This window comes from Pleurodeles waltl, chromosome 8 (assembly GCF_031143425.1).
Source record: "Pleurodeles waltl isolate 20211129_DDA chromosome 8, aPleWal1.hap1.20221129, whole genome shotgun sequence".
Classification (NCBI taxonomy): Eukaryota; Metazoa; Chordata; class Amphibia; order Caudata; family Salamandridae; genus Pleurodeles; species Pleurodeles waltl.
This window is the reverse complement of record NC_090447.1, coordinates 437,269,624-437,284,334: the sequence shown is the minus strand read 5'-3', so window position 1 is coordinate 437,284,334 and position 14,711 is coordinate 437,269,624. Positions and strand designations below refer to the sequence as shown.

The 14,711-nt window shown below is 48.2% G+C and overlaps 1 protein-coding gene across 37 annotated transcripts in view; it reads right to left on the bottom strand.

The window, feature by feature from the left end:
* The window catches only part of INPP4A (inositol polyphosphate-4-phosphatase type I A), a 997,999-nt gene that overhangs the window by 520,605 nt on the left and 462,683 nt on the right, over positions 1–14,711 (bottom strand). The window lies entirely within an intron of this gene.

The following is a 14,711-nucleotide window of genomic DNA, read 5'->3' as shown; positions in this document are numbered from 1 at the left end:
AAAGAGAGACATTCCTGACAGAGTAAAAAGAGTGAGAATGCTGGCACTAAACAAAACAACAACAGTGTATTACAGCAACTTGTAACAGCCAGTGGTTAAGACGAAAAGGGTAAGTGTCATGAATGAGTCAATTCTTGATGCTTTGAACAAAAACAATAAAATGTGTGTTGTGGTAAGTATTTTACACCTCCTGACCCAAATGAGAGGGAATGTGTGATATCTGGCAATGAACTCCTAGTTTTACTAGACGCCATAAGGGCTTCAGAGTTATTTTCAGTCCTGATAAGAGTAGGCTCTGGGAATGGAAAAGAAAGACAAGCAAAAACAAAAACAGAAAAACATTATCCACCATGAGCATGTAATAGATTGTATATTAAACTAGTTGTTAAGTTGCTGGGTAAAGGTCTAGTATTTACTGTTTAAGTATATATATATATATATATATATATATATATATATATATATATATATATACACACACACATACACACATTTCACTAAACGGTATGCCTATTGCACGATTTTTATTATATAATGTTACTGGCATTTGTATATCAATTGCTGAGAAGGGTCAGGAGTATTGTGCTCGGGGATAACATCCTAAAGTTGTAAGATTAATTTGCAAATGGATTGGTACATGTCAGTGTTTTTTGTACATTATAGCCCTCATTACAACCCTGGCGGTCTGTGATAAAGCGGTGGTAATACCGCCAACAGGCCGGCGGTAAAAAAAAATGGAATTATGACCACGGCGGAAACCACCAACACAGACAGCCACTTTCACACAGTGACCGCCACGGCGGTAGCAACAAACACCACAGCGGTAACCACCAACAGCCAGGGGGAAGACAATGTTCCGCCCACTGTATTATGAGAGGCCAATCCGCCACCTTTTCCAGGGCGGTACCAATGCCATCAAAAGCATGGCTGAAACACTACACAGAAGGAAAATGACTCACCTCTGGACACTCAGGGAACAACCACGACTCCATGGAGCCCGAACTACAGATGTTACCAATGCTGGTCTACCTCCTCCAACACCAGGAATACCAATGCCGCCGCCTCCGACCACGGTGAGTACTGCCACCTAGCACACAGGGGAGGGGGGTGCAAAAAGAGAGTGACACACACATGCAACACCCCCACCCCAACACCATACACACAAACAGATGCAGTAACATTACATATCCACCCCGTGCCCCTCAGGAATAATGCAAGGACAAAATTATTTGAAGAAAGTCAGTGTAATATGTAAAAATACTATGAAGTGCAGCAAAAACCAAACGTATATACATACTTACAAATGCAGGAACACTAGCCAGTCCATAATGTCGGTGGGCCACAGGGCCATATCACATAGGCCAAGGCCCCACTTGACTCATGCCTCAATAGGGAGAGAACACCGCTGGGGCATCCAGTCGAAAATACACAGGCATCTCAGGGGGAAGAGGAACGGGGGGCACCTCAGCCAGAGGATGGTACAACACCACTGCTCCTGGAGGGGGCTACATGCCCACTGCTTGGTCCTGGGGAGTGCAAAGCCACGGTCTTTCAAGTGGGTGGTTTGCCCACTGCTTGGTCCTGGGGAGTGTAAAGCCACAGTCTCTCAAGTGAGTGGCTTCTCCACTAGTTCTGGAGGGGGCTTTGTGCCCAGTGTGCTTCATCCTGGCAAGGAGGGGGTGAGTGTATGCCTTCTTCCACTGGTTCTAGAGGGGGCTTTGTGCCCTGTGGTGCAGCACTTGGGGAGTGCAAGGTCACAGTCCCTCACCTGGGGGTCAGACCCACGAGATTTGCAGTGGGCAGGATGCATGACAGTCCATGGAGGCAGGCCTACAGTCCATATGCCGGCAGTGACGGCTGCACAGTGGTGGCAGTGGTCCTGGCGGCAGTGCTGCCAGTGGTGAGGGGAGGCTCTAGCCCTTCCCCTGCAGCCTCGGACGGCTGCCCACTGGGGCTGCTGCTGCTGGCAGTGGTGCAGGTGGCGGTGCTGATGGTGGTGCAAGTGGCAGTGCTGGTGGCTGTACTGCCAGTGGTGGGGGGAGGCTCCAGCCCTCCCCCTACAGCCTCGGACGGCTGCCCACTGGGGCTGCTTCTGCTGGCAGTGGTGCTGGTGGCTGTGCTGCCAGTGGTGGAGGGAGGCCCATGCCCATCCCCTGCAGCCTCAGACGGCTGAGTGCCATGGTTGGTGTTGTGTGCTCAGATTCATCTCCAGCACCAGGCCTCCTATCATTCCTGCCTGAAGTGGCCGGCTCTTTGTCATTGCCCTTGGCAGCTGGTGGTCCCTTCTGGACCTTGGCACCTGGTGGTGCCTCATTGCCCTTGACAGCTGGTGGTGCCTCCTTGGCAGCTGGTGGTCTCTTCTTGCCCTTGGTAGCTGGTGGTCTCTTCTTGCCCTTGGCAGCTGGTGCAAGCACAGTGGCAGTGCTGACAGGTGTCTCCTTGGAGCCTCTCACACCTGCAGCATCTGCCGAAACTACAGTAGCCGTGGACTGGGTGGCTGAGGTGCTGGCCTGAGTTCTGCCCACCCTGGCCTGAAGTGAAGGACGGGGGGAGAGGCAGGGAAGAGGTCAAGGGTGGAGAGGAAAAGCTTTTCAGGGACACTGGTGCAGGAAGAGGGTGAAGGTTTGGGAGTGGAGGAAGAGGGAGTGGTTGTAGGAGGTGTATGTCTGCTGTGTTTAGGTGCAGGTGCATGGGCTGGATGCTGTTGTGAGGTGGATGGCTGTTGGGTGTCTGAGTGCTTGCGTTTGTGTACTCTGGGAGGAGGGGGCACAGACGCAGTGGGAGAGGACACAGGGGACGTGGGCCTGGATGTGGGGGTGGTGACTGCCAGAGAGGGGTGTGTAGTGATAGGCGTGATGGAGATAGTGGATGAGGATGTAGTGCATGCAGGTGAGTGGAGACGCTACTGGGAGGTAGGTGGACAAGGAGAAGGAGAGGGACACCGTGGAGGCAGCGGATGTTGGCATGTCTGCATCTGGATGGTGTTTGTGTGAGTGCCTGTGGGATGATGTGTGGTGATTGTGTTTACCTGAGCCACTACTGTGTGTTGTTGTGGGTGCACGCTGGTCTGATGGTGAGATTGGGATAGGTTAGGGTTGAGGGGAATGGGACTGGGTAGAGGAAGTTGGAGGGAGGAGGCTAGAGACAGGGACAATGGCTGCCATCAGGGAGGAGGCCAGAGCCTGGAATTATCTCTGTTGGGCCACCACGCCAGAGTGAATGCCCTCCAGGAATGCATTTGTTTGTTGCAAATGCCCTGCCAACCCCTGGATGGCATTTAGTATGGCTGACTGCCCAACAGAAATGGATCGCAGGAGGTCAATAGACTCCTCACTCAGTGCAGCAGGGCTGACTGGAGCAGGGCCTGAGGTGCCTGGTGCGAAGGAGATGCCAACCTTCCTGGGTGAGTGGGCATGTGAAACATGCTGAGGGGCTGCTGGGAGGGTGGTGCTGGTACGGGGGTGGTGGCTGTACCTGTAGTTGGGGTGGCCACAGAGGTGTCCGCCACCACCAGGGAGCTTCCATCAGAGGAGGTATCACTGTTAGAACTGTCCCTTCCTGTCTCTGCCGTGGTGCTCCCCTCGCCCTCCGGCCCACTGGCGCCCTCACCGCCGGTGGATTTGGCCTCTGGGGCCATGTGGGATGCAGCTCCCTCCGTCGCCGGTGACTCTGCTACTCCACCAAATGATGCTAATGCACAGAAGGACAGGGCGACAAAACAAAAAGGGGGGGAGAGAGAGGATACATTTGGTCAATGCCAGCAACAACACCCCCGTTGGCGTACACAACACACAGGGGACAGCCCTACACACTAGGCGATGCACTACCACTCACAATGCTAGTCACAAGGTCATGGACAGTAATACCTAACGCCAATAGCAGCATACCTGAGACCCACAGATCCCTGCCCAGTCGTAGATGCCCACTAGCATGTTTGGGGGTGGTGTACATCAGACCCTGCCAAACATGGAACCTACCCTGCAATGTCCGACCTGGCATAGGGGCACCCACAGGCCCACATCCCCCACCCAGAGAACACCCCACCACGCGCAATTAGCAGATTTGGAAACTGTACTCACCCCTTTGTGGCTGCTGTGATGCCCTCACGCGCCCATCCAACTCCGGATAGGCCACCGCCAGTATGCAGAACATCAGGGGGGTCAGGGTTCAACGGGCACCCCTTCCTCGTTGGGAGGCCATCCCCAGCTAGGCCTCCGCCATTTTCCTTGCCCAGCGTGTCAGGTCCTCCCACCGTTTGCTACAGTGGGTGCTCCGCCTGCCGTGGACCCCCAGGGTCCGCACATCCTTGGCGATGGCACGCCATATACACTTTTTCTGGTGGGCGCTGAACTCCAGAGAAATGAATATAGAAGAAGGGATCAGTCATACCGTCCGGCCTTTTGCACCCATGTCCCACCATATCCCTCCCATCCCCTTACGCACATTTATTTTCCACCATACATGCAGCACTGTGCCCAGGACCCCTCATACCCCCCCTTACAAGAGGCATTCACACACAGCACTCTTTACATTCATGCCCATGCATCATGCATACAGTGTACTCACCTGTTGGTCTGGAGGCCCATGAAGCAATAGGTACTGGGGTCAGACCCCATCCACCAGTCTCTCCAACTCCGCAGCGGTGAAGGGAGGGGCCCTTTCCCCGGAGACACGAGCCATGGTCGCTTCCAGACGAAGGTCACTGCAGCACTTGCAGTGTAGGTCCTCTCCTTTTGAAGGTCAGGTAGCAAGTGAGTGAATAGAGAGAAAATGGCAGTCACGTCCACGGCAGTGCGTCCCGTCATTGCCGGCATACACCACCATTGGCTACTGTACCCCATAGGGTCCAATGATAACCAATGAGGAGTCGAACAGCGAGTCTTGACCGCCTCCCGCAACGGCACACAACGTCAGTGGAATTACCTCATTTCCACCTGTCCCTCCACACAAGACAGGCGGATGCCATTTCGGGTGGGGGGTGGGGTAGGCCATGGAACCTAAATGCGTCAAGAGCAGACATAAGCACTTTTTGGGACTATACATCAACATACTTTTTCTGTCACAACATGCAATGCATTTTACTTTGAGGATATGTTTGAAAATGACCATCTGCTCACCGTTTTGCCCCCTAGATTACAACTGCGGTGGATGAATAGGAGACGGAGACACCCCCCCGTGTACAGCCCCCTGGTGTGCCCAATTGGAGCCAGACCTGATCTCTGCTATCCGTCACCCCACTGGAATCCCCCCTCTTGTGCAAGTCCTATCAGTGCTCCATTTCCTGTTAAGTGGCTCCTTCCAAGTGACAGTGGGCTTAGCAACAGGAACGACTCAGCCAATGTTCTCAATAGTGCTGACCAGAGTGTTGTCTGCCCTGATAAAACACATGCGAAGCTACATCGTTTTCCTCCAGGCGGAGGATTGGGCCACAGTGAAAGCTGACGTCTATGCAATGGGACATTTCCCCAACATCATTGGAGCAATTGATGGTACACATATTGCCTTTGTCCACCCCAGGAGAAATGAACAGGTGTTCAGAAATCAAAAGAGCTTTCACTCTATGAATGTGCAGATAGTGTGCCTGGCTGACCAGTACATCTCCCATGTGAATGTAAAGTATCCTGGGTCTGTGCATGATGCCTATATCCTGAGGAACAGCAGCATCCCATATGTGATGGCTCAACTCCAGAGGCACAGGGTGTGGCTTATAGGTGAGCCCATGGTCCTAAACCAGTGTATGTTGGTATATGAGTGTGGGGTTGGCCCTAAGGGTGAGTGTCTGGCTAACAAGTATCTCTAGATATTTGCAGGTGACTCAGGTTACCCCAACCTCTCATGGCTACTGACCCCAGTGAGGAATGTCAGGACAAGGGCAGAGGAACGTTACAATGTGGCACATGGGCGAACAAGAAGAATTATTGAGCGCACCTTTGGCCTCCATCGGACAGGTGGATCCCTGTGCTACTCACCAAAGAAGGTGTGCCAGATCATCGGGGCATGTTGCACACCCTTGTGTTGAGATGCCAGGTGCCTTTTCTGGAGGAGGGTGGGGCTGGAGGTGGGCGTGTGGCAGTGGTGGAGCCTGTGGACAGTGACAAAGAGGAGGATGAGGATGTGGACAACAGAACAACTATCATTCAACAGTACTTCCAGTGACACACAGGTAAGACACTGTAACTTCACTTTCCATTGCTGTTTTGTGTAGTGAATTTTCTCTGGCGGGCTGCTGTTCCCACTACTATGGCCACTTACTGTACCCTTTGACATGTCTATTCACAGATATTTGTGCCCTACTCTGGATCCTGGTGTACTGACTGCAGCACATTACAGGTCATACCTATATCTACATAACTGTTCAGTCTAATTGCAATGTCTACATATTGTTAAACAAATACATCTTTAAATAATTTGCCATACCCCATACTTGTAGTTTTTCAAAGGCTGTTTATTTAAGTGCTGAGAAGTAAATGGGGATGTCCAATGGGCTTGGGTGATGGTGGGGGAAAGTCCAGGATAGAGTCCAGTCTATTTGTATCACAGGAGCGTTGTCCAATGGGGCATAGGAAGCGGAGCAATGGCAGTTCAAGGTAGACAGGGTGAAAGAGTTGGACACCAGGGTGACAATCAGGAGAGTCTTATTTCCTGGCGGGGTCTTTGCAATGTTCTCTGGCTTCTGCCTGGATCACAGGGACCGTTTCCAGGGTGGTTCTCCTCCTGCAGGGGGAGAGGTGCTGGTGGCCTGCTGTTCCTGTGGCGGGCCTCCTGTCCACTAGCGTCTGTGGAGGGCCGTTCATCGGTGTGGCTAGTGTCAGGGGCCCATTGGTGTCCCACTGCCTCCCTCATGGTTTTGGCCATGTCAGCCAACACCCCTGCAATGGTGACCAGGTTGGTGTTTATGTCCCTCAGGTCCTCCCTGATCCCCAGGTACTGTCCCCTCCTGCAGCCACTGGGTCTCCTGCAACTTGGCCAGTATCTGGCCCATAGTCTCCTGGGAATGGTGGTATGCTCCAAGGATGTTGGTGAGTGCCTCATGGAGAGTCGGTTCCCTGGGTCTATCCTCCCCCTGTCGCACAGCAGTCCTCCCAGCTTCCCTGTTGTCCTGTGCTTCTGTTCCCTGAACTGTGTGCCCACTGCCACTAACCCCAGGTCCCTGTTCGTCCTGGGTTTGTGGGGTGTCCTGGGGTCCCTGTAGCGGTGGACACACTGCTGATTGACGTGTCCTGGGGACAGAGGTATGGGCTCGCTGAGTGGGTGCTGTGCTGCCGTTTCCTGAGGTGGGAGGCTCTGTGGTGGTATGGGACTGTGGCTGGGTACCCAACTGTCCAGAGGTCCCTGATGGGCCAAGTTGGTCATCCTGATCCAGGCGTGCAGAGCTGCTGTCATCACTGTGGGCCTCTTCTGTGGGGGGACTGGATGTTGCTGGCACCTCCTCTCCAGTGACGTTGTGTGGAGGACCTGTGGGGATGTAAATGCAGTGTTATAGTTTCTGCGTGTATCATCTTGTGCATGGGTATGTTGCCCTCTATGGTTGATATTGCATTGCAGATTAGCCTTAGTGTGCGTAGTTATTTGGTGGGCTAGGTGTTTGTATCTAGTATGCCTGCAGTGGTGATGGTTGTCCATGCAGGTCTGTGAGTGGTGTCTATGCATTGGTGTTGCATGCAGGGCTTGGCATTGGGATGAGTGGGTTGTGATAGTGGGGTTTATGTGAGGTTGTGGAGTGATGGGGTGAGGGTAGGGGTGGGGGGTTGTGATGGCATGCAGGTGGGGGGTGATAGTAATAGAGATTGGACTTACCAGAGTCTACTCCTGCCAGGCCCTCAGGATGCAGTATTGCCATGACTTGCTCCTCCGATGTTGTTAGTTGTGGAGGAGAAGATGGGGGTCCACCGCCAGTCCTCTGTACAGCTATCTGGTGTCTTGCTACCATGGAACGCACCTTCCCCTGTAGGTCGTTCCACCTCTTCCTGATGTCATCCCTTGTTCTTGGGTGCTGTCCCAACCTGTCCACGATTCTCCACCATAGCTCCATCTTCCTTGCAATGGATGCCAGCTGCACCTGTGATCCAAATAGCTGTGGCTCTACCCTGATGATTCCTCCACCATGACCCTTAGCTCCTCCTCTGAGAACCTGGGGTGTCTTTGTGGTGCCATGGATGTAGTGTGAGTGGTGTGTGGGAGGGTGTGTGGGGTGATGTTTTGGGGTGTGTGCTGTGAGGTGGGTGGAAGGCGTATGGGTGATGGGGTTCTGTGGCTCTGGTTCTGTGGGTGCTCTTGGTGTGTCTCTCTCTCAGTTGTAGTTTGAATTGTCCAATGTGGTGTTGTTTTGTATATGTGTGTGTATTTTGAGTGCAGCGGTACGTACCGCCAGGGGTTTACCGCGGTTGAATGTCTGCCGCGGTGATTCATGGGTCATAATGCTGTGGGTGTAGTTCTGTTGCTTAACGGTGTGGTTTTGGTACTGCCAGTTTATCACTGACCTTTGGGCTGGAGGACTTGTGTGTGTGTGTGTCTGTATAGTGAGGGATTTCTATGTGTGTCTCATAATATGGGTGGCGGTATACCGCCGCGGTATGTTGGCGGCAGTCAGCATGGCGGTAAGTGGGACTTACCGCCAACGTCATAAAGAGGGCCTATGTTATTTATGCAGTATTGCCAGGGCTGTGAGGGTTGGATCTGCTTATGATTATTAAGCTGTTTTAGTTACATTCTTAATGAATTTTATATTATTGTACTGTTTATTGTTATTTATGAGTAATGGGGTATGGTTTATTGTTATTTAATAGTTATGGGGTTTGTATGGCCTAATTGGCCTGATTTCAAACTAATAAAATAAATAAGAAATAAAAAAATATGAATTTGAACTAGTAGGACTATGGCATTCTAGGTAGAACGTGGAATGCTGAAGGATTCTTGGAAGTGTAAGTTGTCATAAAGCTGATGTTTATGTGTGGGTTGGCACTTTGGAAATCAATAGTTCTATGTAATCCTACTTTGTCTCTTCATTTGGTGGTGAGGATGTCTCAATACTCACACACTTGGCACCTACTAAGGATGGCAGGTATTCAGGGCCCAAGCCCAGGAAGTCAGTTCTACATTTAATTAGTATAAATCTATTCATGGCCACCCAGATATCACATCTAGTTATTATCAGAAAAGTAAGTATGAGATCATATTTAATTCCTGTCTAACAGGAAGAATGCACTGAGCAAAGGCATAACAGAAACAAGTTAGGGTTGCCTGACCCTGCTCTTTAGTCATGTTAGTTAATTTTGGTTGGCAGTATATTTTACTTGGCCGCCTTCTATCTGACCTGAGCTGTGGTAGGGAGGGCTTATTTCTTTTGTCCCTGTTGTATTTCCATGACAAAGGATTCCCAGTGGCTGGGATTAATTCAAGCATTCCATCCATTACTTTTTTGCAGGCTTCAGAATTTCCATAGTCGTCACAGGCATTTAAATGGTAGCCACTGCCTGGGACAATTATAAATTCCCACAGAAACTGAATTTGTCTTGCCTCCTGAGCATGTTGTGCTCTTATTCTGTATTCTCCCCTCCTTTTTTCCCCACATACCTGCAACTACACTACCTGAAGAGTGCCTGGAACTCCTTCCCTGTTTTTAATGCAAATTAATTTGTTTTATTTTGCTTAAGCCTTCTTTGTAATGGTAACGGTTGCCTGGCTTTTGTTTGTTCTGTTCTTATTTTAGTCCATTTTAATTGGCAGTATAATTTACTTTATCCTCTTCTGCCTGACCTGCCTGAAGGAAGTGGGGTCTTATTTTTCTTTTACACTGTAGCAAAGTTTACAGAGTCTGCATGGGTGTTAAAATAGTAACAGCTGCCCAGGCAGGACACTGGCATGCAAAGGTGCGTCAAAGGTAAGCTTGTTTGCACCAAGCCCAAACCAGGGAGAAGCCATGCTGCTTGGTGAGGAACGTTTAGCCTTACTGTCACATACGTATGTCTCAGTGAGAACATTTGCTACATGCTTAAAAATGAAAACCTGTATCATACCATTCCTTTGAGGAAAGTAGCTTCTAGATTTAATGACACACTAGGCTAACAGAAGCAGGCTTGTGATTAAGACTGTGACTAAAAATGGAGATTTTAAAATCCTCACCATTACTGAGTTGTAGTGGTCCGAAAACTGGGTATCTTTAAAAGACGACCTAGCCGCAGAGAATTTAGAAATGTTTAATTTAAACCTGATTGGTAAGAAAGGTGGAGGTATAATGATTTTTCATCATGCAAGCATTCCTATAAAATGCCCGCTTGCAAACAACTTAAAGGCCTGGAATCCCATTTTTTAATTTCAAATCTCACCTGAAAATTCTTTTTATACCCCTCAATCAGCTCCAAATATTTTAATGACTTCCCTAGTTGGGTGAACAACATCAAGGCACATTGTGCTACTTTGGTTGATCACTTAGTTGTCCGAGGGGACTTCCCGTTTTGGGCCACATTTTAGCAGATTATAAAGCTCTGCTCCAGAATAATAAGTCAGGTTTAAGTCTTCACTAAACAGTCATTGGCCTGCCCACCGAGTAGAACATACTTGATTCTTGTATTTTGTCCACATTTAGTTCTTGAAAGCCTTCCCACTTTCTCCTCTCCTGTATTGATCATTTTGTATACCGCTTTTTGTTAAAATGATCTTTAATAATTCTATACTTTCTTTCAGTGCTTGTCAATATGGAAAACAATACCCAAGACTTAAAAGTCATGTTATCTTCTAAGTTTACACAACCATCAAGGGACCTGAGCCTACAGATCATGTTGCACTGAATTACTTCAATGGTTCAATCATATGTAAGAGAAATATTTTAAAGGTTTAGCCCCAAAGTTTTTAAATTGGACACACCAAACTTCAGTACCAGTAAACAGTTTTTGCCCATTTTAAAATCTGCAAAACCTCTTCATAGACAACTTGAAAACTGACAGTTTGTTATAGTGTCAAGCTTAAATACTTTTTCGACAGCAACTTAAAATGCCACATTTAAATAGAGTTGAAAGAATACGATCTCCAAAATATTGAATGTAAAGAATCCCAGCAGGGAAGCTATTTCAAGCGATGTAGTCAGTTTACCTCCCAGGAGACAATAGAATGCCCCTTTGGCTCTTTTCAATCACTGATTCCTTTTGTCTTCAATAAGGTCTTTAAGCTCAGGAAAGAGATTGAAAATTACAAAAACGTCTTTCATTTAAAAGTAATCTTTCAGCTCTTTCAGTGTTTCTTTGAGAACTTCAAGGGACTGTTTTGGAAACTGAGACACTTACTGAATAGAGCAAAGGTTCCAACTCCGCTACACATATTTGTTCGAGGGAAGAGTAAAAAAAAAAAAACTCAGTCCATCTGTTGCTCAACCTTTCTGTCACTTTTATAATTCCTCCATATGTCAGTGCTTTAGTCCAGACTTTCCATGACTGCCATCATTTAATCAATCTTTAAATAATCTACGCACTTTTCGAAAACAACCTTCCTAACTTTCATCTTGTTTCCCTTCTTTTATACCTTTCCAAACTTTCATAAAGTGCAGTAACTTTGCAAACACAAACCTTCACTGAAAACAATCAATTATTGGACACTAGACAGATGGGCTTTAGATCAGGCCCTAGCATTGAGATAGCAATATTATCAGTGAATGATGAACTGAGAGTAATAGTGAATGATGGCAGTGCAAAGGCACAGACCCTTTTGCATCAATCTGCTGCCTTCAATGCCACAGACCAAGCTCTTCTCCATCATTTGGTGGCTCAGACGTTCTTTCTATACGACAGCACCGAAAGAGTTCAGCTGGGTTCTTTTATTCCCACTGCAAAAAATGTTCAATGGGGAGTCTCCCATGGCTCTTCCCAACTTCCCTCTGTTGTTCAACATATATTTATGTCCGCAAGCATCCCTTTTATTGGAGAGTGGTTTTATCTTTGTCATGTATGCTGACAATACTCAGGAGCTCCAACATAGGTGGAAAAGGAAAACTGAGCCCTCTGATGATGTACAAGATGGACTTGAATGAGTAAGAGGGCATATGAATTACAATTAGCTGACAATCCCTCTAAGAGCAAGGTCATAATTAACCAAAACTCCACTGCCTTCTGGAAATCATCCCACTGACGAAAATCATTGGGCCAACAAAATAAAACACCGAATACCATCAACAATTTAGGTGTATTTTAGGAACATGTCTTTTTGGATTCTGGCCTCTCAATGGATCAGCACATCACCAATGTCTCCAAAAAGTGTTTTCACCATATTCACGATGTACATCAAAATTTGCGATTCTGAACTAACTCACACAGGATAAAGCCTTTACGCAGACTAGGTTAGGCTACTGTAATCCAATTTCTATCAGTTGTTCTACACTAAACTTATAAGGACTGGGAGTCTTTGTAAGTACAAAACATGACTGGTAGAGCTATCTTTGGCCTTAAGAATTGAAAGCCTGTTACAAGCAATTGGCGAACATTACACTGGCTTCCAGGATGTAAAATAACAAATTTTAAGATTCTCTGCATTATATTCAAGATTTACCACCGCAACAACTCATATACACCTGAGATGACAGACAGACTACTTAGATTAAAAGTACAAGGAAATAATTAGTAAATAATTGTATATAGAAAATTAAAATTTAACACTGAGTAACTTGCAATTAATATGACTGCTATGGATTAAGTAGTCTTTATATTGAAACGTATATTATTTTTTGTTGGGGTAACTGGATGCCAGTGTTAAACTTTATGGTTGCTTAGTTACTCTAGGGGTAGCCGGATGCTTACTATGCCTTGATTTTTGTATTTGTATGCTGTGTTTTAACTGTCTAAAATGTCAACAAAGAAACATACAAAAAAGATCTACCACCTCAACTCTCCTTCATGCCTAGCTCAAGCGTTGGAAATATCAACATTAATGCCCTCTTTGCTCTGCCAGGAATTATCTATTTTCTAATACCAAGTTTAATAAGGTGTCCGGGGGCGGAAAATCGTTCTGAATGTTAGGCCTGGAAATCTAGAATAGTCTCTCATGGGAGGTAAAATTTCAACATAAGTTCTGGCGAAGAACCAGGAAATACGATTAAACCTGGCAAGTGAGCAATGATCTTGTGGGTATTCTTTCTCGTTCTCCCCTTATCAGTCTGCTGTAATTTCTTACAACACCAACAATGGAGGAAGTTGGCTCTGAATATACTATATCAAAGCGAGAGATAGTGTGCACAGAGTCCAAGAGTTCCCCTTTGAGGTTGATGGTGGCAAAATTGGATGATTCTAATGCTCTATTTTGTGGTAGTGTGGTCAAGCAGTAGGCTTATCAGAGGGTAGTGTTAAGCATTTGTTGTACACACACAGGCAATAAATGAACACACACTCAAAGACTTAACTCCAGGCCAATAGATTTTTATATAGAAAAATATTATTTTCTAAATTTATTTTAATAACACAAGATTCAGAATTCAAGTAAGTACATAAATTGTAAGGTACTACACCCAGTGCAAAAATCAACAGTTCCTGGGGGAGGTAAGTAATAGTTTCTCAGGTAAGTAAAGCACTTACAAGTTCAGTTTCCTGGGCATAGGCAGCCCGTTGGGGGTTCAAGTCAACCCCAAACACCCAGCAACACAGGGCTGGTCAGGTGCAGAGGTCAAAGTAGGGCACAAATAACGTAGGCGCCTATGGAGAACAGCGGCACAGGCGCAGCCGGCGCAGTGTGTGAACAAGGTGTTCGGTTGTAGATAGGAATCAATGGAGAGACCCGGGGGTCACTCGGGTGAGGCAGGCAGGGCACAGGGGGGCTTTTCAGGCCAGCCACCGACTGGGCTAGGATGAGTGCCGCCTGCTGGTCACTCCTGCACCGGTGGTTGGTTCCTCTCGGTCCCAGGGGCTGCGGGTGCAGTGCTTCCTCCAGGTGTCTGGTTCCTTTGTTACTGGGCAGTCGCAGTCAAGGGGAGCCTCTGGATCTTCTCTGCAAGCGTCGCTGTGAGGGTGCAGGGAGGTCGACTCCAGGTGTCCAAATCGTCGGAGTCGCCTGGGATTCCTCTCTGTGGTGTTGGCTTCTCTGGACACGGGCCGGGGTGTCGGATGCAGAGTGTGAAGACTCACGCTACCAGAGTGAGGCTGGAGTCTTCTTTAAAGATGGTTTCTTGGTTGTAGTTTTGGACAGAGCCTCTGTCCTCAGGAGTTTCTTGGTCCTTTAGGTTTAGGCCAGTCCTCTGAGTCCTCAGAGGTCACTGGTCCCGCTGGATGCATCGCTGTGCAGGTTCTCTGAGTCTGGAGACAGGCCGGTAGGGCTGGGGCCAAGTCAGTTGTTGTCTCCGTCGTCTCTGCAGCGCTTTCAGGTCAGAAGTCCTTTTTCTTTGTTCAGGTTGCAGGAATATGATTTCCTGGGTTCAGGATTACCCCTAAATACTAAATTTAGGGGTGTGGTTAGGTCTGGGGGCAGGAGCCAATGGCTTCTGTCCTGAAGGGTGGCTACACCCTCTTTGTGCCTCCTCCCTGGGAGGAGGGGGCACATCCCTAATCCTATTGGGGGAATCCTCCAAAACAGGATGGAGGATTTCCTAAGGCAGGGGTCAACTCAGCTTCGGGTACCTTAGGGGCTGTCCTGACTGGTGGGTGACTCCTCCTTGTTTTTCTCATTATCTCCTCCTGACTTGCTGCCAAAAGTGGGGGCTGTGTCAGGAGGGGCGGGCATCTCCACTAGCTGGAATGCCC